The 27,069-nt window shown below is 45.0% G+C and overlaps 1 long non-coding RNA gene across 1 annotated transcript; it reads left to right on the forward strand.

The window, feature by feature from the left end:
* The first annotated feature begins 18,400 nt into the window (after nucleotides 1-18,400).
* LOC120921839 lies at nucleotides 18,401-21,383 on the forward strand. Its single transcript, XR_005745004.1, has 3 exons — nucleotides 18,401-18,436; nucleotides 19,120-19,246; nucleotides 21,345-21,383. It is a non-coding gene; the product is annotated as an uncharacterized LOC120921839 (long non-coding RNA).
* The last annotated feature ends 5,686 nt before the right edge of the window (nucleotides 21,384-27,069 follow it).

A 27,069-nucleotide genomic window follows, 5' to 3' on the forward strand; every position in this document is an offset into this window, starting at 1 on the left:
GCGAAACGCGTCAGCAGTCGGGTTTTATTTTGCTGTGACTTGTAGTGCTGTGCTTCTTTTAATAAAGGCGACAATTTGTTCAGAGTGCGGCTGTCCAGAGACAATTTTTGTTCCTGTGTAACTTTTTAGGGGGGGCTTTTATAATAAATTCAGAAGCAGAGAGCACTATGGTACTTGTGTTTTTTCTTTCATGTCCTTGCCCCCGGGATATAGAAGTGGAATTGATTATTAATAAGTGAATGGAGGAAGGTGGTGTTTGGAGACAATTTATACGTTGATTCCCCACACAGAGGTGCAGTCTGGAGACTGTAGGAATTACTACCATTGGTAAAGTGGACGGATCGTGATCGGACACGAGGAGTGATCTGTCTATGAGTTTTATACTCACCCTTGAGGTGAGCATGCATTTTAGCAGGTGGGGGTGCGCACTGAATATTGGATCCATTGAAATAGGATTTTTCACAGCGGTGACAGCTTTGGAAACCTCCATATGAACTGTTTTTTTATCATTTATTTATTTTTTCATAAATAGTTTTATGGAATGTATAATTATTTGTTTCTATAAGATTTATAGATACGCAGCGCTGCACTATTTTCACACAATTAATACGCAGCTTCTACTTTTCAGAGGTGCGATATCGTTCTCTGTACAATCCGTGTTTTATTGATTGCATGGAATATTGGAATTTTCTGAGATTGTGGATTTGGGGTTTTCATGAGCTGGAAGCCACAATGATGACAAATCACAGCTTGAACCCTCTTGCTTTGCATGTAATGAGTCTCTCTCATATATTAGTCTCGCCTTTTAAGTTGCATTAGTGAAATAAATGAACTTTTGCACCATATTCGAATTTTTCGAGTTTCACCCGTATATCAGGGTGTGCTTCTTCCACATATGTCCAGCAACATTCACATACAAGACATTTCCCGCACTCACTAATACACCTCGAGGGTTGTGTGGGACCCCTGATGTACAGGAAGACAGGACTTCAGTGAGGAAGATTTCCCTCACTCAGGACAGGAATATGGCTTCTTCCTCGTGTGAGATCTCTGATGTGCTGAAAGATTGGACTTCACTGAAAAACATTTCCCACACTCAGAACAGGAAAAAGGCTTCTCCCCCGTGTGTGATCTCTGATGTGTGGAAAGATTAGCCTTCATTGAAAAACATTTCCCACACTCAGGACAGGAAAAAGGCTTCTCCCCCGTGTGAGATCTCTGATGTCTGGAAAGACTGGACTTATCTGAAAAACATTTCCTGCACTCAGGACAGGAATACGGCTTCTCCCCCGTGTGCACTCTCTCATGTGTGGAAAGATGGGACCTCTCTGAAAAACATTTCCCACACTCAGAACAGGAAAAAGGCTTCTCCCCCGTGTGAAATCTCTGATGTCTGTAAAGAGTCAACTTCACGGAAAAACATTTCCCACACTCAAAACAGGAAAAAGGCTTCTCCCCTGTGTGTAATCTCTGATGTTTGGAAAGATTGGACTTAACTGAAAAACATTTCCCGCACTCAGAACAGGAAAAAGGCTTCTCCTCCGTGTGTGATCTCTGATGTGTGGAAAGACTGGACTTCATTGAAAAACATTTCCCGCACTCAGAACAGGAAAAAGGCTTTTCCCCTGTGTGAGATCTCTGATGTGTGGAAAGACTGGACTTCATTGAAAAACATTTCCCGCACTCAGAACAGGAAAAAGGCTTCTCCCCCGTGTGTGTTCTCTTGTGTTTGTTAAGATGGGACTTCTCTGAAAAACATGTCCCGCACTCTGGACAGGAATATGGTTTTTCCCCCGTGTGAGATCTCTGATGTGTATATAAACTAGACTTCTCTGAAAAACATTTTCCGCACTCAGAACAGGAAAAAGGCATCTCCCCCGTGTGTGATCTCTGATGTCTGGAAAGACTGGACTTCTCTGAAAAACATTTCCCGCACTCAGAACAGGAAAAAGGCTTCTCCCCCATGTGAGATCTCTGATGTGCGGAAAGATGGGACTTATATGAAAAACATTTCCCGCACTCAGGACATGAAAATGGCATCTCCCCCGTATGAGATCTCTGATGTTTGGAAAGATTGGACTTCTGTGAAAAACATTTCCCGCACTCAGAACAGGAAAAAGGCTTCTCACCCGTGTGAGATCTCTGATGTGCGGAAAGACTGGGCTTCTCTGAAAAACATTTCCCACACTCAGAACAGGAAAAAGGCAACTCCCCCGTGTGAGATCTCTGATGTGCGGAAAGATGTGACTTATATGAAAAACATTTCCCGCACTCAGAACAGGAAAAAGGCTTCTCACCTGTGTGAGATTTTTTATGCTTATAAAGACTGCTTTTGAAGCCAAAACACTTCCCACACTCAGCACAGAAAAACTTCTTATCTGTTGGAAGGACGGCACCGTCCCGCAAAGTCTGAGGTTCCTCGGGATAAGAGGAATACGATGGTCCGGCACCGTCCCGCACAGTCTGAGGTTCCTCAGGATAAGAGGAATACGATGGTCCGGCACTGTCCCGCACAGTCTGAGGTTCCTCGGGATAAGAGGAATACGATGGTCCGGCACCATCCCGCACAGTCTGAGGTTCCTCAGGGTAAGAGGAATACGATGGTCCGGCACCGTCCCGCACAGTCTGAGGTTCCTCAGGATAAGAGGAATACGATGGTCCGGCACCGTCCCGCACAGTCTGAGGTTCCTCAGGATAAGAGGAATACGATGGTCCGGCACCGTCCCGCACAGTCTGAGGTTCCTCAGGATAAGAAGAATACGATGGTCCATCTACACTGTGTGGTGCCGGATGGACATTTGAGGTAGTCGGGTTTTCTCCTGGACTATACTGTGTGATGTCCTCATCTTCTACTTTACAGTCTGGAGACAAAGTGAGACAATCCTCTGAGGTTTTCCTCATCTCCCGTCCATCTACTAAAATAGAAATACAAAGATTATTACTAGACATCAGCTGATTGGTTCCCCTAACCCAGGACTCCGCCCACATCAGGCAGCTTTGTCTCTGAGGACCTTACAATTCCCCCCTCAAGGTAAGTGGTAAATGGCTCCTCTGATCTCCTACCAGATCATTTCTTTATTCATGGACCTTAGTCAGAGAGTGAGGAAACAACGAGAACTGTCTTTTATAGGAGTGACAGTGATGAGGGGATTATAGGACGAGGGTCAGGAGAATGTAATGTACAACAGAGTATATAGTGCAGGGGTCAGGAGTATGTAATGTACAACATAGAGAATTTAGTGCAGGGGTCAGGAGTATGTAATGTACAACATAGAGTATATAGTGCAGGGGTCAGGAGTATGTAATGTACAACATAGAGAATATAGTGCAGGGGTCAGGAGTATGTAATGTACAACATAGAGAATATAGTGCAGGGGTCAGGAGTATGTAATGTACAACATAGAGTGTATATAGTGCAGGGGTCAGGAGTATGTAATGAACATGTAGCACCCTGGTGTTTAGGAAGGGTGGCTAAAAAAATTGAGTTTCCCAGGTGGTAGTTATCCTTGCTTATTGTTAGGAGATCTACTGATTCCTCTCTAACTTTGGATGGCTGCACCTTTTCTCTTCTGTCACTAGGTGGCACTAGATAGACAAGGGTGTAGCAAGGTCGGATTATGAATAGATGGGGTGTCTCAACCAATTTGCAGGGGTTTCTTTGGTCCCTTGGCCTGCTGGGAGAGCCTATTTATTTGGGTGGAGTCAGGTGATCAGGGTTCTGTACCATCTGGACGGCTGTCTGGGTGGACGTGTGTTATGTCGCCCGGGTTTTTAGGCCGGAAGCCTGAGGCCTATCCAGGAGCAAGAGAAGCAGCGCAGGGTTGGGACTGCAGGATTGGATTTCAACTGAGAGTAAAGATTCAGCCGAACGGGGAACCAGTTGTGGTCGGAGGTGGAGGGGAAGCTGTCGCCACTAAGGGACCATCCACCTTGTTACCGGAGACTACAGTTAGTAAGCTGGAGCCAGTACCAGAGCAATCTTCTCACCAGCCTGGGACAGTGAAGAAGTGGGAAAGCTTCAGCAGGTGCCAAGCCAGGGGCCCAGCAGGATAGTGGGGGTGACGCTTGAGGAGCATCAGTAAGTGCCAAACCAGGGGCCCAGCAGATTAGCGGGGGTGACGCTTGAGGAGCATCAGTAAGTGCCAAGCCAGGGCCCCAGCAGGATAGCGGGGGTGACGCTTGAGGAATATACAGCGGGTTAGCTGCAGAAGAGCTCAGGAGATTCAGTGGCCACTAAATCTGGAAGTCCAGTGAGTAGGGAGGAGCCTAACACCTCCCGGGTTCGATTTGCGGCAGAACAAGCGAATGGACCGAAAGTTTGTGTGAACATTAGAACACCGTAAACGTTTATGGGGCCCGAACGTGAAAAATCAAAAGTGCCCGCAGGCTCTATATACTCTGAACAGCAGTATACAGGCGGTCCCCGGGTTACAAACAAGACAGGGACTGGAGGTTTGTTCTTAAAGGGTCACTAAAGGAATTTTTTTTTTTAGCTAAATAGCTTCCTTTACCTTACTGCAGTCCTGGTTTCATGTCCTCATTGTTCGTTTTTGCTTTGAAGTAGCTGTAATTCTGCTGTGATCTCCACACTTCCTGGTTGCCCGTTTCCTTATAACCACAGTACTGGGAGATTTTCACGGTGGTCTAAGCTGTCATTACTGTGTGTCTAAAACTCCTCAGAACCAATCAGATTCATTTTAAAAACAAAACACTGCCCTGGATTTGTTTGTTTTTGCTCTGTGAGTCTTCCCGACTCACCTCTCACCCGGAACTTCATGTATGTACCTTTAAAATCGAAAGTGAAACTAGAGGCACATTATATGATAGATTAAATTCAATTTTTAATCATTTTTAAAAGGAATCAGTTAACTTTTATGTCTCTATACCCAATAAACAGTCATTTCCAAAAAATTTCCTTTAGTGACCCTTTACGTTGAATCTGTTTGTAATTTGTAACTGGTACATTTTGTAAGTGTAGCTCCAGCCAAAAAAAATCTATTTTTAAGCTTTTTGGGAAACATAGGGAAAGGTTATCACCCCTGTAACATTTGTTTTGCTGTCTGTGCCCCGTGTTCAGAAGATTTCACCTCACTTTCTGTCCCAATGACAATTGGATTTAGAAAATTTGGGGTTATTAGGGAAACACGGATTGGTGATAAAGCATCAGTGGAGAGGAGACACCTTTTTCCCATATCAACTCTTACAGGAGAGAATTTCCCTTCCTAGGGGTAGATTTCCTCTCACTTCCTGTTGTCTCCCTCCGTTTGTAAGTAGGAGTCGTTTGTAAGTCAGATGTTTGAAAGTAGGGGAAAATCGTGCCTTAGGTGTTGGTGGTACCAGAACACAGTAAGTCCTCACCGTTACTCTTGGTGGGTGCAGGAAAGGGCCCTGCTGTGAAATATTAGATCAAAAATTGTAATTAACAGGGGCGTGTATACAGGGGCAGAAAAATTGGGCCTTAGGCAGTGGTGGTAGTGCCATGAACTGAAAATATTCTTAGAAGCTATCAACATGAACATTGAGGAGGAATAGGATAGTCACTCAGCATAATAGGATAGTCACTCAGCATAAGCAGTCTTCAAGGGTTCCCACATCCATAGAAAAATCAATTGGTTACATCAGCATCAGGTGCTTGGTAGCTGGTGATCCAAGACGGATTCATTTTTATGAAGGTAAGCCGATCAACAGAGTCTGTGGACAGGCGCACTCTGTGATCGGTTACAATGTCTCCAGCAGCGCTGAATGCGTTGGATGCAGGACAGACCAGTAGCTCAATTGCATATTGTGCAAGCTCTGGCTCAGCTGCGATTCCCCTGTTTTTAAACCAATTAGACAACGTTGTCTTATTTTTTAATTGTGTAAACCAACCCATATATCTGTCACCCCATTTTGATGAACTATTGCTGTGTGTTTTTCAATGATTAAAGTTCATTGTACCATCCATAGTGGTCTGTTTTGGTCTACTTTGAGAGAACTTTATTTTCTCACTTTTTTGCTAGATTTTTCTAGGCCATCAGAACTGCATTGACATAGTATTCTATGTGAGTGAGACTTGGATAGATGCACTGAACTATATGTAGATTTATATATACTACCTCTTTGTAAGGTATTTATAATCGGTTGATCCAGGCATTACTCCATATTTTTCACTCTGTCAAACAAAGCCAAGACATTGCCTTCCACATGTTGGTAGAGAGCCGGAATGGTCTTCCGTGAAAAAAAATGGAGTTAGGGAACCTGCCACTGAGGTACCGCACATTCCACAAATTCACAAAAGAGGGCAGAGTCTACCAGCTGAAAAGGCAGCAGTTGCAGTGCTAGCAATTTAGCCAAGCTAGCATTCAGACGCTGAGCATGTGGATGGCTGGGACCATATTTCTTTCTACCATTTAGCAACAGGGGTAGGGAAATTTGCCTGCTACAATCGGATATTGGGGCACCTTATTCTACACCTTCATTCCTCTCAGTGCAGGTTTCTGAGAGGACTGAGGGTATAGTGGGGTTGGAGATCCCAGCTGATGAGGAGCTAGGAGAGGTCCGCCTTCTTCTTTCATGTGGGTGTTTTAGGTGCTGTTGCCAACAGACTGCATGGGAGGTCGTCATATGTCTGGTCAAGCATGTGTTGCCCAAGCGGTTGCTGTTTTGGCCACGCTCGATACGCTTCAGACATAATGTTGCAAACAGCAACGGTGCGATCTGTTGCACGTGTGTCAAAAAAGGCCCACACCAAAGAACTTTTTAAAATATGCGGAGAATCAGCAGCGCCCTGCACATGCTTAGCTCTGCAGTGTGATGCAATAGGGTGTGCTGCCCTTAAGCTGCCCCCTGGAGGGCATTCTGCCTCATTGGAGATGTTCCTCCTCCTCCTCTCTTCTATCAGGCACCCAAGTAGAGTCAGTGACCTCATCATCCTCTCCCTCCTCCTCACTGGAGCAAACTTGGCAGTATGCTACTGCTGGGGGAACATGACTGCCAGTTTCTTGTCCTTCTTGCCCCCCCTCTCTCTAGGCTCACGTTACTCCCTTCCTCAACCTGGGTCCCATCATCAGAGCCTTTAAAACGCTGCGCATCCTCCTGCAGCATGTACTCAACACTGTGGTAGAACAGATCGGGGGACTCCTCTGTGCATGATGGTGGGGCTAGGGAAGGATTGACTGATGACATGGAGCCGATGGAATAGGCCGCTGTGGCAGTTGCATTGGCAGGCAAACTACTCTGAGCCTGGGTGACAGAGGATGAGGACGGCTTTGTTATCCACTCCACCAACTCTTCTGCATGTTGTGGCTCAACGTCGAAAAAAAAGGAGATTTTGGCTAGACTTGATGCAGTGGATATATATATGTAGGAGACTATATATATATATATATATATATATATATATAATTTATTGGACTGCAGGTCACTGAATCACCTGCCTGCCTGAAAGTATATTAGAAAACGTACACCAGGAACGGCCTGCAGTCAGATCTAGCTACACTGGATGCAGTGGATATATATATATATATATATATATGTGTGTGTAGGAGACTGTGTATACATATATATATATATATATTTATATTAAATGCACTGCAGCTAACTGAATCACCTGCCTGCTCAATCTAAATGACACTCTGTCTACGCCAACAACACACTACACAGGGCCGACGTGCATGCGGCCTTATATAGTGTGGGGCGTGGACTTAGTCCCCTTGAGCCATGATTGGCCAATTATGGCTCTCTTTGCTGATGGCGCTGGGATTGGCCAAAGAATGCGGGTCATAGTGCATGCTTTGGCCAATCATCACACAGCAATGAACTGCGATCTCGCAGTACATTATGGTGCATGACGCGGCGCTCCAATTTGGCGCAAATGCCCCATAATGTTTTTTTTTTTTTTCGATGAACGGGCGAACAGCCAATGATCGAGTGGAACTCATGTTCGAGCCGAACATAAAGCTCATCCCTACTAGTGAGAGACCGGGAGCTCAGGGAGAGAAGATCTGCAGTGAGAGACTGTGTGAGAAGAAGAGAACTATTCTGTGTTACCAAGAGTTATGTAGAACTAGCGTTAGTGACTGTAACAAGATTTGTTACCATAGGAGACAGCGGTCCTACCTATACAGAAGTGGTGTGCGGCTGGAGGCCTTCCACTGTATAGCAGTCTACCTATAGAAGTCTCAGAGTCTGCCAATTGTCATTGCATCTACTCAAATGTGTCCTGGCCCTAAACTGGCTCTCCAACCGTTCTTGTTCAGAGATAATATAAGAGTATGTAATGTACAACATAGAGTATATAGTGCAGGGGTCAGGAGTATGTAATGTACACCATAGAGTATATAGTGCAGGGGTTAGGACTCATGATATTGGTATTCAGTAATCAGTGGCGGATGAAATGTTTACTGGAGACAAGTTGCAGAGATCCCACACCGCTGCCTCCCATCTCCTGAGACTGCACTCAGTGTCTTGGGTCTGAGACTATACAGACATATCCCTCCACCCGGCACAGCCAGCAAATAACAGAGCAAGTAACCCGGGAGAATTGTTCTGTCAGAGATCTCACTAGAGTCGGGCATGGGGCAGAAGACCCAAGGTACATACCCCAGGTGTCTAGGTCAAGCAAACCCTATGGTGAAAATCAACATTTTGCTGCCAGCTGAACCCCAGAATCTCCATAAATCCAGTCTAGAGACATACATTGTGTCTGCAGCACAGAGAAGGAAGATTATCCGAGAGAAATACAGGAATACAGGACGGGGAACACAGCTCAGGAAAGTGACCAGGGGATTACAGGCTGATATCACCCAGTCCCCGCCCTACTCTGGACCAATCAGTGAGCAGTATGGGTGGAGGAATGGATTTAGTGTTAATGACCCACCTGTGCTGATCTCTGTAGGAGTGTCCTCCTCTATAAATGTCCCAGTTATTCCATCCTCCTCCATAGACTGCTGATCATCCCTCACATACGTCTCTTCTTCTTCTGATTTCACCTCAAATTCTATATCGATTGGATCTCCACTCTAAACCAAGAAAATGAGAGAGAATATCATCTGTAAGATATAAACTTACATACAAAATCCACACATCATCTCCTCCAGTCCATGTTCTAGATGCTCCGCCCCACCGACCTTGTAACAGTGGGGGATGGTGTGACCTTCCTGTGTGGAATCCCGGGAATACAGAGGATGGGGACATCTCTCTGGGGGGTCTCTGTAGCTGGATGACTCCATCATGGTGTCCTGGTACAAATCTTTCTGTTCTTTTAGAGAATCTGACTCCTCCATCACCCCATCCTCATCATCCTCCTCTTTTATCTCTTCTTTAACCTCAACTTTAGGATCTCTTAGGTTTCCACTCTGAATATATAATAAAAATGACATCAATGGTAACAATGCAGATAATGTACAGATCCTAATGATACTATCAGTGATTGTTCCTCATCTACCTGATGATGGTGGGGGATGGAGTGACCTTCCTGTGTGGAATAATAACGGGAATACAGAAGACGGGGACATCTCTCTGGTGGGTTCCTGGTATTAGGTGGCTCCATCATATCCTTGTGTCCTTCTGAAAACTCCTCCATCACTCCATACTCCTCATCCTCCTCTTTATACTCTTCTTTAACATCAATATTATCATCCCCGAGGTTTCCACTCTGAATATATAATAAAACATTCATTATAATAAACATGTTTGTATATAAATCATAACCACCAATAATTGTTCCTCATCTACCTGATGATGGTGGGGGATGGTGTGTTCTTCCTCCATCACCCCATCCTCATCATCCTCCTCTTTTATCTCTTCTTTAACCTCAACTTTATGATCTCTCAGGTTTCCACTCTGAATATAGAATAAAAATGACATCAATGGTAACAATGCAGATAATGTACAGATCCTAATGATACTATCAGTGATTGTTCCTCATCTACCTGATGATGGTGGGGGATGGTGTGATCTTCCTGTGTGTAATCCCGAGAATACAGAGGACGGGGACATCTCTCTGGTGGGTTCCCATTACTGGATCCATCTGTAGGAAACACACACACTGACTGAATACATTGTTTCTATGGGCCAGATTCACGTAGATCAGCGGATCTATAGATCCGCTCGATCTACGTGATTTAAGATCCGCTCCTGCAAGTTTGAGAGGCAAGTGGCTAATTCACAAAACACTTACCTCCAAACTTGCGGCGGCGGATCCTAAATCCCCCGGCGGTATTCAAATTCCGCGGCTAGGGGGAGTGTACTATTTAAATCAGGCGCGTTCCCGCGCCGCTTTAAATGCGCATGCGCCGTCCGGGGAATTTCCCAGCGTGCATTGCTCCCACTGACGGCGCTAGGACGTCAGTGGTTTCGACGCTTACGTAAACGACGTCCATCCGTATTCTAGAACGACTTACGCAAACAACGTTAAAAAATTCAAATTCGACGCGGGAACGCCGGCTATACTTAACATTGGCTGAGCCTGATAAAAGCAGGGGTAAGTATACGACGGGTACGCCGCTACGGAAACGTCGTAAGAAGACTGCGTCGGGTCTGCGTACGTTCGTGAATTTGCGTATCTCGCTGATTTACATATTATACAAGGTAAATCAGCGGGAACGCCCCCGGCGCCATTTTTAAATTGAAAAAAGATCCGACAGTGTAACACAGTTACACCTGTCAGATCTTAGCCCTATCAATGCGTATCTGATTCTATGAATCAGGCGCATAGATAGGACCAGTGTAAGTCAGAGATACGATGGTGTATCTGTAGATACACCGTCGTATCTCTTTGTGAATCTGGCCCTATGTGTTTATCAGATGATGGGGGATCTAGGTGGAGCCTCCGTACTGCTCTCTCCTTTACAATAAAGTCTACTCTTACCCGGTAATGTGAGGGGCGGCTGATTGTCCATCATGACGTCCTTGTAGAGATCGTTGTGTCCTTCTAAATACTCCCACTCCTGCGCTGCCAAAAATATAAATAAAGATTATTAAACAGTTTGCCACATGTAAAAAATAAAGAAATTAATAACACCAGAAAACACAACTAATGTCCAAAGAATCAAAAAGTCCCCTTCAAATATTAGTTGCTTGAAAAACAAGAGGTAGGTGAACAGGTGCTCTGCCATTAGTAACAGATAAACACGTGACCACTTCCAGGTGACCCCACATGGATGACACTCACCACAATGGATGGACCTTCTATTACTAGATAGGTCTCACTGTGCACTTTTTTTGGTTGGACCCGCTGTGTATCTTGTCACCAACTTGTCCATTCACATGTACCTGGATGCGATATCTTCCAATGCCATACACTGCCACTCCCCCCACTAATAGAAGTGGTAAAATCTATTTAGTATAGACCAGCGGTCCCCAAACTGTGGCCGGGGACCAATGTGGCCTTTTGCTTGCCTTTATCTAGCCCTCGGGGTACTATTCCATCCACTGACACTAACTTTGGGGTATTATTTATCCCACTGACACCAACAATGGGTAATTAATTATCCCACTGACATTAATGATAGCGCACCATTCCTTTCATTGATATCAACAATGGGGCACTATTCCTTCCACTGACACCAATGATGGGACATTGTTTACTTCCACTGGACATTTTCTACTCCCACTGGCCCCTCTAAAGACATCGCAGTGACTATGGAGGAAGAGGACGGACATGACGGGGTTACTGGGTGTAAATAGAAGATAAGATCTTATTACCTCCTCTGCTGCCGATTCCAACAATGTCTCCTCACTACTTCCTCCCGACTCACCTCTCACCCGAAACTTCCTGTGTGTGCCTGACATCACTTCCTGTCTGTCATTCTGATAGAAGTGAGATCACCATCTTGTGGAGCTCAGAGGAACTGCAGTCCTGAGAAATATATTGAAGTGGCCTTGTGCAGTGTGTGTATGTACTGTATATCCTTATAGATGGGTCATCTCCACTCCCACCAAGGGGGAGAGAAATATATTACTGACTAGTCCAGCCTTTATCAGCCAGGGATCCTCCAAAGGCTTCTAGGGGTTCCCTGTGAATTGATAAATTTCTGTCTTTCAGTTACAACAATTTCATGATAATGTAAAAAGCTTCTGAGTGTGTATGAAGGGGTGGAGCTCTGAGTGTGTAAGGAAAGGGCGGAGCTCTGAGTATGTATGAAGAGGCGGAGCCCTGTGTGTGTATGAATAGGTGGAGCTCCGGAGTGTGTATGAAGAGGCGGAGCTCCTGAGTGTGTATGAAGAGGCGGAGCCCTGAGTGTGTATGAATAGGTGGAGCTCCTGAGTGTGTATGAAGAGGTGGAGCCCTGTGTGTGTATGAAGAGGCGGAGCTCCTGAGTGTGTATGAAGAGACGGAGCCCTGAGTGTGTATGAAGAGGTGGAGCTCCTGAGTGTGTATGAAGAGGTGGAGCTCCTGAGTGTGTATGAAGAGGCGGAGCTCCTGAGTGTGTATGAAGAGGCGGAGCTCTGAGTGTATGAAGAGGTGGAGTCCTGAGTGTATATGAAGAGGCGGAGCTCCTGAGTGTGTATGAAGAGGCGGAGCCCTGTGTGTGTATGAAGAGGCGGAGCCCTGTGTGTGTATGAAGAGGCGGAGCTCCTGAGTGTGTATGAAGAGACGGAGCCCTGAGTGTGTATGAAGAGGTGGAGCTCCTGAGTGTGTATGAAGAGGTGGAGCTCCTGAGTGTGTATGAAGAGGCGGAGCTCCTGAGTGTGTATGAAGAGGCGGAGCTCTGAGTGTATGAAGAGGTGGAGCTCTGAGTGTATATGAAGAGGCGGAGCCCTGAGTGTGTATGAAGAGGCGGAGCTCCTGCTGGAACAGTGGTTGGAGGAGGAAGCCGAGTCTAGGAGGGAGACTGAGAGAAACCGCAGCAGACTTGCAGGAGTGAGCGAGGAGGATCCATCGGAGGTGAGGAGAGTGTGAAGGATGTTGGTGACTCTGGTAGATGAAAAGCTGGGAGTCATATTGCTCTGGTGAGTGGGGAAGCACCACTAAGGGGGTGCCCTGTGATAGATTATAATAATATGCCTATTTTTGAGTTAAGTTTAATTTTAGTTATTAGAACAACAGAAATGTCTTATCCTTTTTATATTATCTTAATTTCTTTTTTTTTTCCTTATATCTTTTTATGAAGTTATATTGGATTTTATATTAATTATATGCATGTGTGAAATATATGTATCACAACAAAGGTTTATTTTCCTTAACCACTTAAGCCCCGGACCAATATGCTGGCTAAAGACCCAAGGGGTTTTTACAGTTCGGGACTGCGTCGCTTTAACAGACAATTGCGCGGTCGTGCGACGTGGCTCCCAAACAAAATTGGCGTCCTTTTTTCCCCACAAATAGAGCTTTCTTTTGGTGCTATTTTATCACCTCTGCGGTTTTAATTTTTTGCGCTATAAACAAAAATAGAGCGACAATTTTAAAAAAAATTCAATATTTTTTACTTTTTGCTGTAATAAATATCCCCCAAAAACATATATAAAAATTTTTTTTTCCCTCAGTTTAGGCCGATACGTATTCTTCTACCTATTTTTGGTAAAAAAAATCGCAATAATCGTTTATCGGTTGGTTTGCGCAAAATTTATAGCGTTTACAAAATAGGGGATAGTTTTTTTGCATTTTTATTTTTTTTATTTTTTTTACAAGTAATGGCGGCGATCAGCGATTTTTTTTTTGACTGCGACATTATGGCGGACACTTTGGACAATTTTGACACATTTTTGGGACCATTGCCATTTTCACAGCAAAAAATGCATTTAAATTGCATTCTTTATTGTGAAAATGACAGTTGCAGTTTGGGAGTTAAACACAGGGGGCGCTGTAACATTTAGGGATCACCTAGTGTGTGTTTACTAGTGTAGGGGGGTGTGGCTGTAGGACTGACACCATCGATCGAGTCTTCCCTATATAAGGGATCACTCGATCGATGCGCCTCCACAGTGAAGCACGGGGAAGCTGTGTTTATACACGGCTCTCCCTGTTCTTCAGCTCCGGGGAGCGATCGCGACGGAGCGGCTAAAAACAAATAGCCGCGCCGTCGTCCCGGATCGCTCCTAGAGCGGACCCGACCTCCGTATGCACCGGGGGGGGGGGTCCCGATCGGACCCCCCACCCACGTCTAGCAGAGGACGTACAGGTACGTACATGTGCCTGTCCGTGCCATTCTGCCGACGTAAATGTACATGAGGAGGTCGGGAACTGGTTAAAGAGTTTATAGGGAATGATATATAATGGTTTTTAAAGGTATGAATCCAGCATTATACAAAATGACTTTTATCAAGAACAGATGTGTTCAAGCCTCCCCATCCCCCTTCTACATACTCTCTGGAACTGTTTTGTACTTGTGAAAGGAAACCCTTGTCTTTTGAATGGCAGAAGGAACTTTGTACATCGTAACAAAAGAACTGTTCATGCCTATTTACTCAGGAACCATACATGGTCAGATCCTTGCAAAGCTGGCCGGGAAATCCTGTGTATTCATTTCTGGACAAAGACATGGACATGTGCCCACAGGAGGGGAGGGTGAATGGGTGGGTCCGAGGGTGAGTGGGAGGATTGGTGGGTGTGTCTGTTTTATGTGAACCAATCAATTGTATGCCCTGTGATGTCATGAGGCTATTAAAGCTGATGCCTGGCTGGAGCTCAGCCCCTTTTCTCCATTTTAACAAGCAAGAGAGCTGTGTGTGTGTGTGTGTGTGTGTGTGTGTGTGTGTGTGTGTGTTACATAGTTAGTCAGGTTGAAAAAAGACACAAGTCCATCCAGTTCAACCACAAAAAATAAAATAAAAAAACAAAATAAAAAACACAGTACAATCCTATACACCCAACTCCATACCCACAGTTGATCCAGAGGAAGGCAAAAAACCCCAGCGGAGCATGATCCAATTTGCTACAGCAGGGGAAAAAATTCCTTCCTGATCCCCCGAGAGGCAATCGGATTTACCCTGGATCAACTTTACCTACAAATCTTAGTACTCAGTTATTTTATGTACATTTAGGAAAGAATCCAGGCCTTTCTTAAAGCAATCTACTGAGCTGGCCAGAACCACCTCTGGAGGGAGTCTGTTCCACATTTTCACAGCTCTTACTGTGAAAAAACCTTTCCGTATTTGGAGGTGAAATCTCTTTTCCTCTAGAAGTAAAGAGTGCCCCCTTGTCCTCAGTGTTGACCGTAAAGTGAATAACTCAACACCAAGTTCACTATATGGACCCCTTATATATTTGTACATGTTGATCATATCCCCCTTATTCTCCTCTTCTCAAGAGTGAATAAATTCAGTTCCTCTAATCTTTCCTCATAGCTGAGCTCCTCCATGCCTCTTATCAGTTTGGTTGCCCTTCTCTGCACTTTCTCCAGTTCTCCGATATCCTTTTTGAGAACTGGTGCCCAAAACTGAACTGCATATTCCAGATGAGGTCTTACTAATGATTTGTACAGGGGAAAAATTATATCTCTGTCTCTGGAGTCCATACCTCTCTTAATACAAGAAAGGACTTTGCTCGCTTTGGAAACCGCAGCTTGGCATTGCATGCCAGTGTGTGTGTGTCTCTCCTTGTTACAAGGGTTTGGGCCAGCAAATCATTGCAAGCTTCTCCTGTTTTGAAAGGAAATCGATCTTTGACAGCCCTCACCATCCCGTGTGTAAGAGGAGGAAGAAGGCCGTGGCTACACTACAGCTGGCACAGTTTGGAGCACCGAGAACTTTCACACCTTATCAACGTTTCAGTGATTTTTTAATAAGTTAAGTGAAATAGATGCAAAGTGGAAGCAGTGGACTTGCAGAGAACACGATATTGAGATCAAAATATTGTATGATTACATGAATTTACACAGGTTTTGAATTTGTTTAATAAAGCAGCAAACATTATAAGATTAAATAAGTAGGTGTAAAGTGGAAGCAGTGGATCTGCAGGGAACATCATCCTGAGCACAAAGCACTTTATGTTGTATATGAATTTGCACATGGATCAGATTACTTCATTTATTGATAAACACCATAAGATGAATGAAGTAGGTGTAAAGTGGAAGCAGTAGATCTGCAGAGAATATTATTGGGGCCCCTAGCACTTTATATATGAATGTCTCCACATATTTTAGTGTATTTGTGATAATTGATGGGCGGCACACACAATAGGACAGCGCTGTGACACATAATGCTCTTCTAGGTGATAAAGGGAAGACTTACCTTTGTTACAGCAGCAGTACGGTAGAAGTTATTTCTGGAGGTATTTGAGTTGTTACACATAGCGCAGGTTTTTTTCTATTTATATTGGGGACATAATTGCCCAAATCTGGGGATCAGGAGCCATTTTCACCCTTTACTCTCAGCTGGGGTTCTTTGTATCCATATAACAGATGTTCTACATGACTAAATCTCACATCAATTTTACTGCAAAATCAAAGGGGCCAAAATGTCTCTCCCCTCCCCCCTCCCCCGAGCAGTAATATATTTCTATCCCCCTTGGTGGGAGTGGAGATGACCCATCTATAAGGATATACAGTACATACACACACAGCACAAGGACGTGTTCACACTACGAGATGTTTCTCATTGTTGCAGTTCCTCTGAACTCCACAAGATGGTGAACTCACTTATATCATAGAGACATGAAGACTCTATGGAAGACAGGAAGTGATGTTTAGTTACAGACAAGAAGTTCCGGGTGAGAGGTGAGTCGGGAGGAATTAGAGAGAAGACGTTGCTGGAAGAGGCAGTAGAGGAGGTAATAAGATCTTATCTTCTATTTACACCCAGTAACCCCGTCATGTCCGTCCTCTTCCTCCATAGTCACTGTGACGTCTTTTATCTCCAGCAGGTGATGATACACACATATATAGTGTGGAAATGTGTGTAGCGCCTGGTTACTTCTAAGAACCGGTGCTAGTTTAAATTTAGAGGGGGTCAGAGAGTTAGTTAGCTCTGACCAGGCTGATTTGTTTAAATTTGGGTCTCTGTTTCAGCTGTGCTGTGGGCTCATTCTGTCATTTCTGGGGTGCTGAGCTCACCCCAGGATAACAGGTGGCAGCAGTGGAGTTGAGGTTTGGGTACTTTTCCACAGCGGCCAATCAGGGGGAGTTTTCCTCGCTATGCATGCTGAAGGAAGGTATTTATGAGACAGACACCATTAATCTGGGTCTTTTTCCAGCGTGGCACCCACCTTTAAGGTTACCATGTCACGGCGCCCCGGCGAAATGGCCTTCCAAGCCTGGGTGAGGGTACCACGCAGTGTTCATGGTTCTGGGACCACGTTGATCCGGAACGTTTGAGCTGTGGCCGGGCCCCAGTGATCGACTGGGTCCCCAATCTTGAGAAGATCCCAAGCGTTGTTCCTTTGAGAGGAAGCTGTTCGGTGGGGTGTCCGGCTTGAGGAGAGTCAAAAGAGACTGGCAATCCAGTAGGGTCTTGACCATCCACCGGGGATAAAGGTAACCGGGTACTGAAAGGCTGGACGTTGGTCACCTATCAGTCGGTAACCTAACTGCAAACTACCTGAAGGAGATCCAGGTGTAAAGTCTATTGAGGAGGATTATCTCCGCTATCTCAATTCTAAGGAGCGTCTGTGGCAGAGACTTTTCCCTTAAGTTCTGAGTGATACTCTGGCTGCCAGGTCAGTGAGAGAGGCCTGTCCAGGTACACTATACCCACTCAGGCTGGAGTGGCGAAAGAAACGTTACACGTGGGAGCAGGACTGTTTCCTTATTGCTACGCCTGAATCTGCTATTTCTCCTTCTGCTAAATCTCTACTTTTCACCACAAGTTTTATTGTTTTTACCCGGCTGGGTAATAAAGAGCACAGAAAAAGACACCTGTCGTGAACATTCCGTTACTACTACTTTCACCATACACCCCTAGACGGCAGAGGAGCCACGAGGTAACATGACACCCAAAACAAACCAGCAGCTCCTCGGGGGTAGTGCTACATGTAGAATAACCCCGTATATTACAATGAGGGAATTTATGGTCTGTACCACGAGGGGAGTTATTGATGTCAGTAAATGTCGGTTCCAGACATTGTATGTGGGGGGAATGAAATGATAATTAAAGGTCGGGATTAGGGAAGATTTCTGTAAGATTTTACACAGGAATGATCAGCGCCCCTCCAGAGACACTATGATGAGTCTCACAATAGGAGTCTGAAAGGGACTGGATTTTGGGGTATGAGACTGTGAACCCGAAGGGGGGCGATTTAAAAAAAAATGTCCAGATTGAAATTAAAAATGATTTTCCAGCTGAATACAATTGCTCCTGCATCTGTTTTATGTATCTTTTATAGTGTTTTTATATTTGTATAACTTTCCTTGTTAAAGAAGAGGAGGATGAGGAGTATGGAGTGATGGAGGAATTATCATAAGGACACAAGGATATGATGGAGCAACCTAATACCAGGAACCCACCAGAGAGATGTCCCCGTCCCCTGTATTCCCGGGATTCCACACAGGAAGGTCACACCATCCCCCACCATCATCAGGTAGATGAGGAACAATCACTGATAGTATCATTAGGATCTGTACATTATCTGCATTGTTACCATTGATGTCATTTTTATTCTATATTCAGAGTGGAAATCTGAGAGATCCTAAAGTTGAGGTTAAAGAAGAGATAAAAGAGGAGGATGGGGTGATGGAGAAGTCAGAGTCTCTAAAAGAACACAAAGATCTGTACCAGGACACCATGGTGGAGTCATCCAGATATAGAAACCCACCAGGGAGATGTCCCCGTCCTCTGTATTCCCGGGACTCCACACAGGAAGGTCACACCATCCCCCACCATCATCAGGTAGATGAGTGACAATTATTGGTAGTTCTGATTTATACACAGCATGTTTGTTACAATGAATGTTTTATTATATATTCAGAGTGGAAACCTCGGGGATGATAATATTGATGTTAAAGAAGAGTATAAAGAGGAGGATGAGGAGTATGGAGTGATGGAGGAGTTTTCAGAAGGACACAAGGATATGATGGAGCCACCTAATACCAGGAACCCACCAGAGAGATGTCCCCGTCCTCTGTATTCCCGGGATTCCACACAGGAAGGTCACACCATCCCCCACCATCATCAGGTAGATGAGGAACAATCACTGGTAGTATCATTAGGATCTGTACATTATCTGCATTGTTACCATTGATGTCATTTTTATTCTATATTCAGAGTGGAAACCTGAGAGATCCTAAAGTTGAGGTGAAAAAAGAAGAGGAAACTTATGTGAGTGATGATCAGGAGGATGGAATAATGAGGCTAATTCTAGAGGACGGCACTTCCACAGAGATCAGCACAGGTGGGTCATTAACACTAAATCCATTCCTCCACCCATACTGCTCACTGATTGGTCCAGAGTAGGGCGGGGACTGGGTGATATCAGCCTGTAATCCCCTGGTCACTTTCCTGAGCTGTGTTCCTCGTCCTGTATTCCTGTTTTTCTCTCGGATAATCTTCCTTCTCTGTGCTGCAGACACAATTTATGTCTCTAGACTGGATTTATGGAGATTCTGGGGTTCAGATGGCAGCAAAATGTTAATTTTCACTATAGTCATTACTAGACCTAGGCACCTGGGGTATGCGCTTTGGGTCTTCTACCCCATACCCGGGTCTAGCATGATCTCTGACAGAACAATTCTCCCAGGATTACTTGCTCTGTTATTTGCTGGCTGTGCCGGGTGGAGGGATATGTCTGTATAGTCTCACACCCAAGTCACTGGGCCAGATTCAGAAAGATCAGCGGATCTTTCTGCTGGCGTAACGTATCTCATTTACGTTACGCCGCCGCAAGTTTTTCAGGCAAGTGCTTTATTCACAAAGCACTTACCTGTAAAGTTGCAGCGGCGTAGCGTAAATCACCCGGCGGAATTCAAATTCGGCGGGTAGGGGGCGTGTATCATTTAAATGATGCGCATCCCTTGCCGAACGAACTGCGAATGCGCCGGCCGCGACTGAATCCCAGTGCGCATGCTCCAAATGACTTTGGCAAATAGTCATGCTTTCGACGTGAACGTAAATTACGTCCAGCCGTATTCGCGAACTACTTACGCAAACGACGTAAAAATTTCAAAACTCGGCGCGGGAATGACGGCCATACTTAACATAGGATACGCCGCACATACCCCTCATATAGCAGGGGTAACTTTACGCCGGAAAAAGCCGAACGCAAACGACGTAAAAAAAAAGTGCCGGGCGGTCGTTCGTTTCTGAATCGACGTAAATACTAATTTGCATATTCCTTGCGTAAACAAACGGAAGCGCCACCTAGCGGCCACCGTGAAATTGCAGCCTAAGATACGACGGTGTAAGACACTTACACCTGTCGGATCTTAGGGATATCTTTGCATAACCTGATTCTATGAATCGGGCGCATAGATACGACGGCCGGACTCAGAGATACGAGGCGTATCAGGAGATACGCCGTCGTATCTCTTTTCTGAATCCCGTCCACTGAGTGCAGTCTCAGGAGATGGGAGGCAGCGGTGTGGGATCTCTGCAACTTGTCTCATGTAAACATAAGGGTCCGGATTCACAAAGCACTTACGCCGACGTATCTACAGATACGACGGCACATATTTACACTTACGCGGCGTATCTATGCGCTGGACTTTAAAAACCAAGATACGCCTGAAAATAGGCTTCATCCGACCGACATAACTTTCCACGCCATCGTATCGTGGGCGCATATTTACGCTGGTCGTATTTGGCGCACATGTTGATTTTCTATTCACATATGCAAATAAGGGAGATACGCCGATTCACGAACGTACGTCCGTCCGACGCAGTGCGCGTAAAGTCTTACGTCCGGCGCAAAGTTATGCCCCATAAAGCAGGTGTAAGTCAGCAGCATCCATGCAAATGGCTGCTGCAGGGAACACAAGTCGAGTAGTTTACGTAGGAAGTGAATATGACTAGGCGTAGGTTACGTCCACGCCGTAGGCAGTGATCCGGCGTATCTTAGGGAGTAGTTCCGACGTGATTCTGAGCATGCGCACTGGGTTGCGTCAACGGGACGGCGCATGCGCCGTTCATTATATGTATCTTATATATATATACTCGCCAGCACACCAGGAATCATAACGTCCAAAGATTTAATGCATATCTATTATGTCAAAAAGAGCAACGTTTCGAGGCCACGCAGGACCTCTTCGTCAGGCAAAAAGATACAAATACAATAAAGCAAACAAATATATAAGGTAATTTTCTGAAAGGTTTTCATTTGCAATAGTTCACTTCAATTTTGAGTCCTACTGGACTTTCATATTTCTGCCAGTAAATATTAAATTATTATTTTCCTAATAACCCACGAGAAAACTATTTATACATTTGATGAATGGACGAGTGTAGTTTAACCAATCTGCTCATGTTTAGTAATAATCTTTGTATTTCTATTTTAGTAGATGGACGGGAGATGAGGAAAACCTCAGAGGATTGTCTCACTTTGTCTCCAGACTGTAAAGTAGAAGATGAGGACATCACACAGTATAGTCCAGGAGAAAACCCGACTACCTCAAATGTCCATCCGGCACCACACAGTGTAGATGGACCATCGTATTCCTCTTATCCTGAGGAACCTCAGACTGTGAGGGACGGTGCCGTACTATCATATTCCTCTTATCCTGAGGAACCTCAGACTGTGCGGGACGGTGCCGGACCATCGTATTCCTCTTATCCTGAGGAACCTCGGACTGTGCGGGACGGTGCCGGACCATCGTATTCCTCTTATCCTGAGGAACCTCAGACTGTGCGGGACGGTGCCGGACCATCATATTCCTCTTATCCTGAGGAACCTCAGACTGTGCGGGACGGTGCCGGACCATCATATTCCTCTTATCCTGAGGAACCTCAGACTGTGAGGGACGGTGCCGGACCATCGTATTCCTCTTATCCTGAGGAACCTCAGACTGTGAGGGACGGTGCCGGACCATCATATTCCTCTTATCCTGAGGAACCTCAGACTGTGCGGGACGGTGCCGGACCATCGTATTCCTCTTATCCTGAGGAACCTCAGACTGTGAGGGACGGTGCTGGACCATCGTATTCCTCTTATCCTGAGGAACCTCAGACTGTGAGGGACGGTGCTGGACCATCGTATTCCTCTCATCCTGAGGAACCTCAGACTGTGCGGGACGGTGCCGGACCATCGTATTCCTCTTATCCTGAGGAACCTCAGACTGTGCGGGATGGTGCTGAACCATCGTATTCCTCTTATCCTGAGGAACCTCAGACTGTGCGGGACGGTGCCGGACCATCGTATTCCTCTTATCCTGAGGAATCTCAGACTGTGCGGGACAGTGCCGTCCTTCCAACAGAGAAGATGTTTTCCTGTACTGAGTGTGGGAAGTGTTTCCGCTTTAAATCTGATCTTAATGTGCATATAAGATCTCACACAGGGGAGAAGCCATATTCATGTCCTGAGTGCGGGAAATGTTTTTCAGATACGTCCAATCTTGCCACACATCAGAGATCTCACACGGGGCAGAAGCCCTATTCCTGTCCTGAGTGCAGGAAATGTTTTTCAGTTAAGTCCAATCTTTCCACACATCAGAGATCTCACACAGGTGAGAAGCCGTATTCCTGTCCAGAGTGTGAGAAATGTTTTTCCCTGAAGGCCAGTCTTTACAGACATCAGAGATCTCACACGGGGGAAAAGCCGTATTCCTGTCCTGAGTGTGGGAAATGTTTTTTGGTGAAGTGCAATCTTTCCACACATCAGAGATCTCACACGGGGGAGAAGCCACATTCCTGTCCTGAGTGTGGGAAATGTTTCTCACAGAAGTGCCATCTTTCCACACATCAGAGATCTCACACGGGGGAGGAGGCGCATTCCTGTCCTGAGTGTGGAAAATGTTTTTCAGATAAGTCCCATCTTTACACACATCAGAGATCTCACACGGGGGAGAAGCCGTATTCCTGTCCTGAGTGAGTGAAATGTTCCTCACTGAAGTCCTGTCTTCCTGTACATCAGGGATCCCACACAACCCTTGAGGTGTATTCGTGCCTTGAGTGCGGGAAATGTCTTGTATATGAATGTTGCTGGACATCACAGCTCTCATGTGGGGAAGAAGCACACCCTGATATACACCTCAGATATACTCCATGGCTGATCTTCATCATGTAAGAAACACTTCATAAGGAGATCAGAGATCACCAAAGACATGGATGAAGTGTTGTACTGTGTTGGCCATTGATAGCAGTATAACAATGGAGTCATTCCCTCTCATTGGCTGAGTACATTTTGTGGTGGAAGATTTCACAAAAACTTAGAGGTCTAATTAAAAAAAAATAGTTGAACGTTTATGACCGGCATTCACCCAGCTGTGATGAATATTGGCCGTATTTTATTTCATACTCTGATTTCCTTGACTCCATCTAGTGACCATAATGCAGTATTGCACTAATTGAGGTATTTCAGGAAAAATACCCGATTATGGCCACTAGATGGAGCTGATGATCATAGGAAATCACTGTGTTAGATCACAGCCAGAAATTGTAACAGCTGGATGAATGATTGTCACATTAGTCCAATAAATTCTTTGAGAAACAGACGTCTTATTTCCCTTCATCAGACATGTCTTCATACTAATACCTGAGATCATACTCATAGGCCCCGTACACACGATAGAATCCATCCGCAGATAAATCCCAGCAAATGGGTTTCTGCGGATAGATTCTATGGTGTGTACACGCCAGCGGATCTGTTTCCGCGGAGAAATCTCCTCTGGGATGGATTCCAGCAGATCGAATATTTGTTGTGCTGCACAACAAATCCATCTGCTGGAATCCATCCCAACGGATGGATCCGCTCGTCTGTACAGACTTACCGGATCCATCCGTCCAAAGGGATTCCCCGCACGCGTCGTAATGATTTGACGCATGCGTGGAATTCCTTATATGACAGCGTCGCGCCCGTCGCCGCGTCATAATCGCGGCGACGGCGCGACACGTCATCGCCAGAGGATTTCCGCGCGGATTTCAATGGGATGGTGTGTACACTCCATCCCATCGAAATCAGCGGATATCTTTGAGAGGATTTATCCGTGGAAACGGTCCGCTGGACCGTATCTGCGGATAAATCCTCTCGTGTGTATGGGGCCATACACTTATCAGTACAGTACACACTGAAGGATAGAACCTAAATAAGACAACACTGTTCGTATTTCTCATTTTAATTCAATGGTTAGTCTATGTTTGGACTTTAGATGGCGCTAAGTACAATAGAAATTATCTCCAGCTAGTGGCAAATGTAGTATTTTCTATTTTAAATCAATGGAAATGATTCGACCAGCAAATAGCCAATTAAACTCCATTTTCCCCTCATTCACACAGAAGGAATGTACATGTATTTTCACCCGGAAAATTGCTGTACAATTATTTATGACTAGTCCCCTAAATGTCAGGAGACGTTTATATAAAGATGGGAAGTATGGAGCAGATAAATGAATAGACCTCCTAGCAATGTTATTACCAGGCAGCTAGGGGGAGCTCTAATGATTAGAGTGTGACCACAGCAGAGTGACAGCAGAGTGATCCCATCTAGCTCACATTAACCCTTTCACTGCCAGAGCTGGTTTTCCATTATTTTTGCACACATGGTAAAACATGGTAAAATGCAGATTTTGGGCCTTAAAGCGGATGTGCCACTAAAACAATATATTAAAAGCTAGCAGCTACAAATACTGCAGCTGCTGACTTTTAATATAAGGACACTTACCTGTCCTGGAGTCCAGCGGTGATCGCAGCAGAGGATGAGCCGATCGCTCGTCACCCTGCTGCTCCCCCCTCCATCCACGGTGAGGGAACCAGGAAGTGAAGCGCTGCGGCTTCACTGCCCGGTTCCCTACGGCGCATGCGCGAGTCGCGCTGCGCCCGCCGATTGGCTCACACGCTGTGTGCTGGGAGCCGAGTGTTCCCAGCACACAACGGGCGACAGACGGGATGTGACGGAATGCCCGTCTTTCGCCCGTAGCGTGTGGCCGGAAGTGGGTGCAAATACCTGTCTTTAGACAGGTGTCTGCACCCCCCTCCCCCCTGAAAGGTGTCAAATGTGACACCGGAGGGGGGGAGGGTTCCGATCAGCGGGACTCCACTTTAGGGTGGAGGACCGCTTTAAGATTAGATAAAACCCCCAAACATATATTTTCTGATAGCAGAGGCCCTGGAGAATAAAATGGTGGTGATTGTTAAGGTGTTCCTCGTACACAAATGTCACCTTCATATCCGGGTTTATTTTCTCCTTTCCCCCATTTTCTATGGTGTGATCTTTTCTACAATACTTTGTTATAATAATGGAACACGTTGTGTATTGTATTGTACACAAATTAATAATGACTCCGCCTCCACATTCTAGACACGTCATTTTCCTGACCAATCGGATTTCTTCCTTTACTATTCCCTGATTCTATAAAGACAAAATGTAGCGCTATAGATAAAAAGTCTCTAAAAATTTGAGAAACTTGAAAACAGTTCAGAAAATTAGTGACTGTGCAAAAATAAACGTGACTGGTCTTCGCAGATATAAGATGAAGTGAATCCACCACCGAAATGAATGGAGGCTTACCGGAATCAGTGGACCCAAAATAGGCTTATACCTAATGGGTCATACACGCTTGTAATTGATGGTATCCAGTTCACAGCAGGAAGGTGAAGTCCAATGCAGGTAGTGGTTTGTACCAGGAAAAGACACGACTTGAGATCAGCTTGTAATGTTTAAAAACTCAGATCCATATGGAAGGTTCAAACACTCGATTCAAGGGAAGGAATAAGAAAGAAGGCAAGGATGCACATAGTGTAAATCTGCTTTAATTGTTTACTTGACAGCAAAGATTAAAATTTTACACTCACATTTTCAGCAATTGTAACAGACATAAAACGATAAGCAGCAATGTCAGCAGGTTCCCGACGCGTTTCGATCTAATCGATCATCATCTGGGGTGCTGACATACTGCACAGAGAACCCTTATATAAGAAAGAACACCCCCTACCTCAATAGTGGCTCCACACATGGAATCCTGATTGCCCCGATCTAATTTCCGGGTATGCAGAGGAAATGGCGCCGGCGTGCGCTCCAAGCCTCACTAAGAAGGTAAAGAGGCTGGAACGAAAAATCCGGCTTTCCTATAGCCAATGGGATGCTTAAAACACGTCCGTCATAGAGATGGACGGACATATGCGTCCATCCAGCCGACGTGCGCTCCAACCTTGCGCTCCACGCCTCGACTTGGATGTATGACGCTGGCTAGTGTACCCGCCTGCGTGCGCTCCATCCATGCGCTCCACGCCTCAGATTGAATGCGTAACGGCATCGTGCATGCCAGGACTGGTACAGCAGAGTGCACCGTACGGAAAGGGCAGAGACACATGCATGAGTGGACTCGTCCCATGTAGGATGGCGACATTAACGTGCGCTACAGATTATTGAAAAAAAGAGAGGGGGAGGGGTGGGGGGAACGCAATACTGCCTTGAATGAGTCAAATACTCTCTGTGGGCCAATATATGGAAACCACAAAAATGTTTAAAGTTATTAGCCAATGTTAAACTGGTCAGAACGAAGAACATTTAAACAATACTCGTTCATGGTCCCTCATGCAAAAAGAGCACCACTAATATGAAATGTCTTATTATAGATCAAAAAAGACAAATGAGGTATAGGGAAAAAATATATAATCAGGTATAGACATATATTAATTAGGATGCCATAAGAAATAGTCTATCCGAATTATAAACAAAAATAGAAAGGTAAAAAAAAAAAAAAAAAACATAATCGTACCCAACCATATGAAGACACTTATCTAGCAATAAAAAATTGGTTAAAAATTAGAATTCCATTGTAATGAAAACAAATGAAAGTCTAAATGAAAAATAAAAATAAAATGACAAGAAATGACATGATTAAATGTCAAAAATCTAAAAAAGATCCGAATTTTAAAAGGAGGGGAATTAAAAAATGTAAATATAAGTAGAGCCACTATTGGATAAGAAATGAGTTACAACAATAAATCAAGATTGGTTGATAAACGCATTTATGTCCCACTCAACATTGAGGCCGTGTGGGACATAAGTGCGCAACTCGTAAATCCAATAGGCCTCAAGATGAGACACCCCTCTGGTCTTGGCTCCTC

Source organism: Rana temporaria (assembly GCF_905171775.1).
Source record: "Rana temporaria chromosome 4 unlocalized genomic scaffold, aRanTem1.1 chr4y, whole genome shotgun sequence".
NCBI lineage: Eukaryota > Metazoa > Chordata > Amphibia > Anura > Ranidae > Rana > Rana temporaria.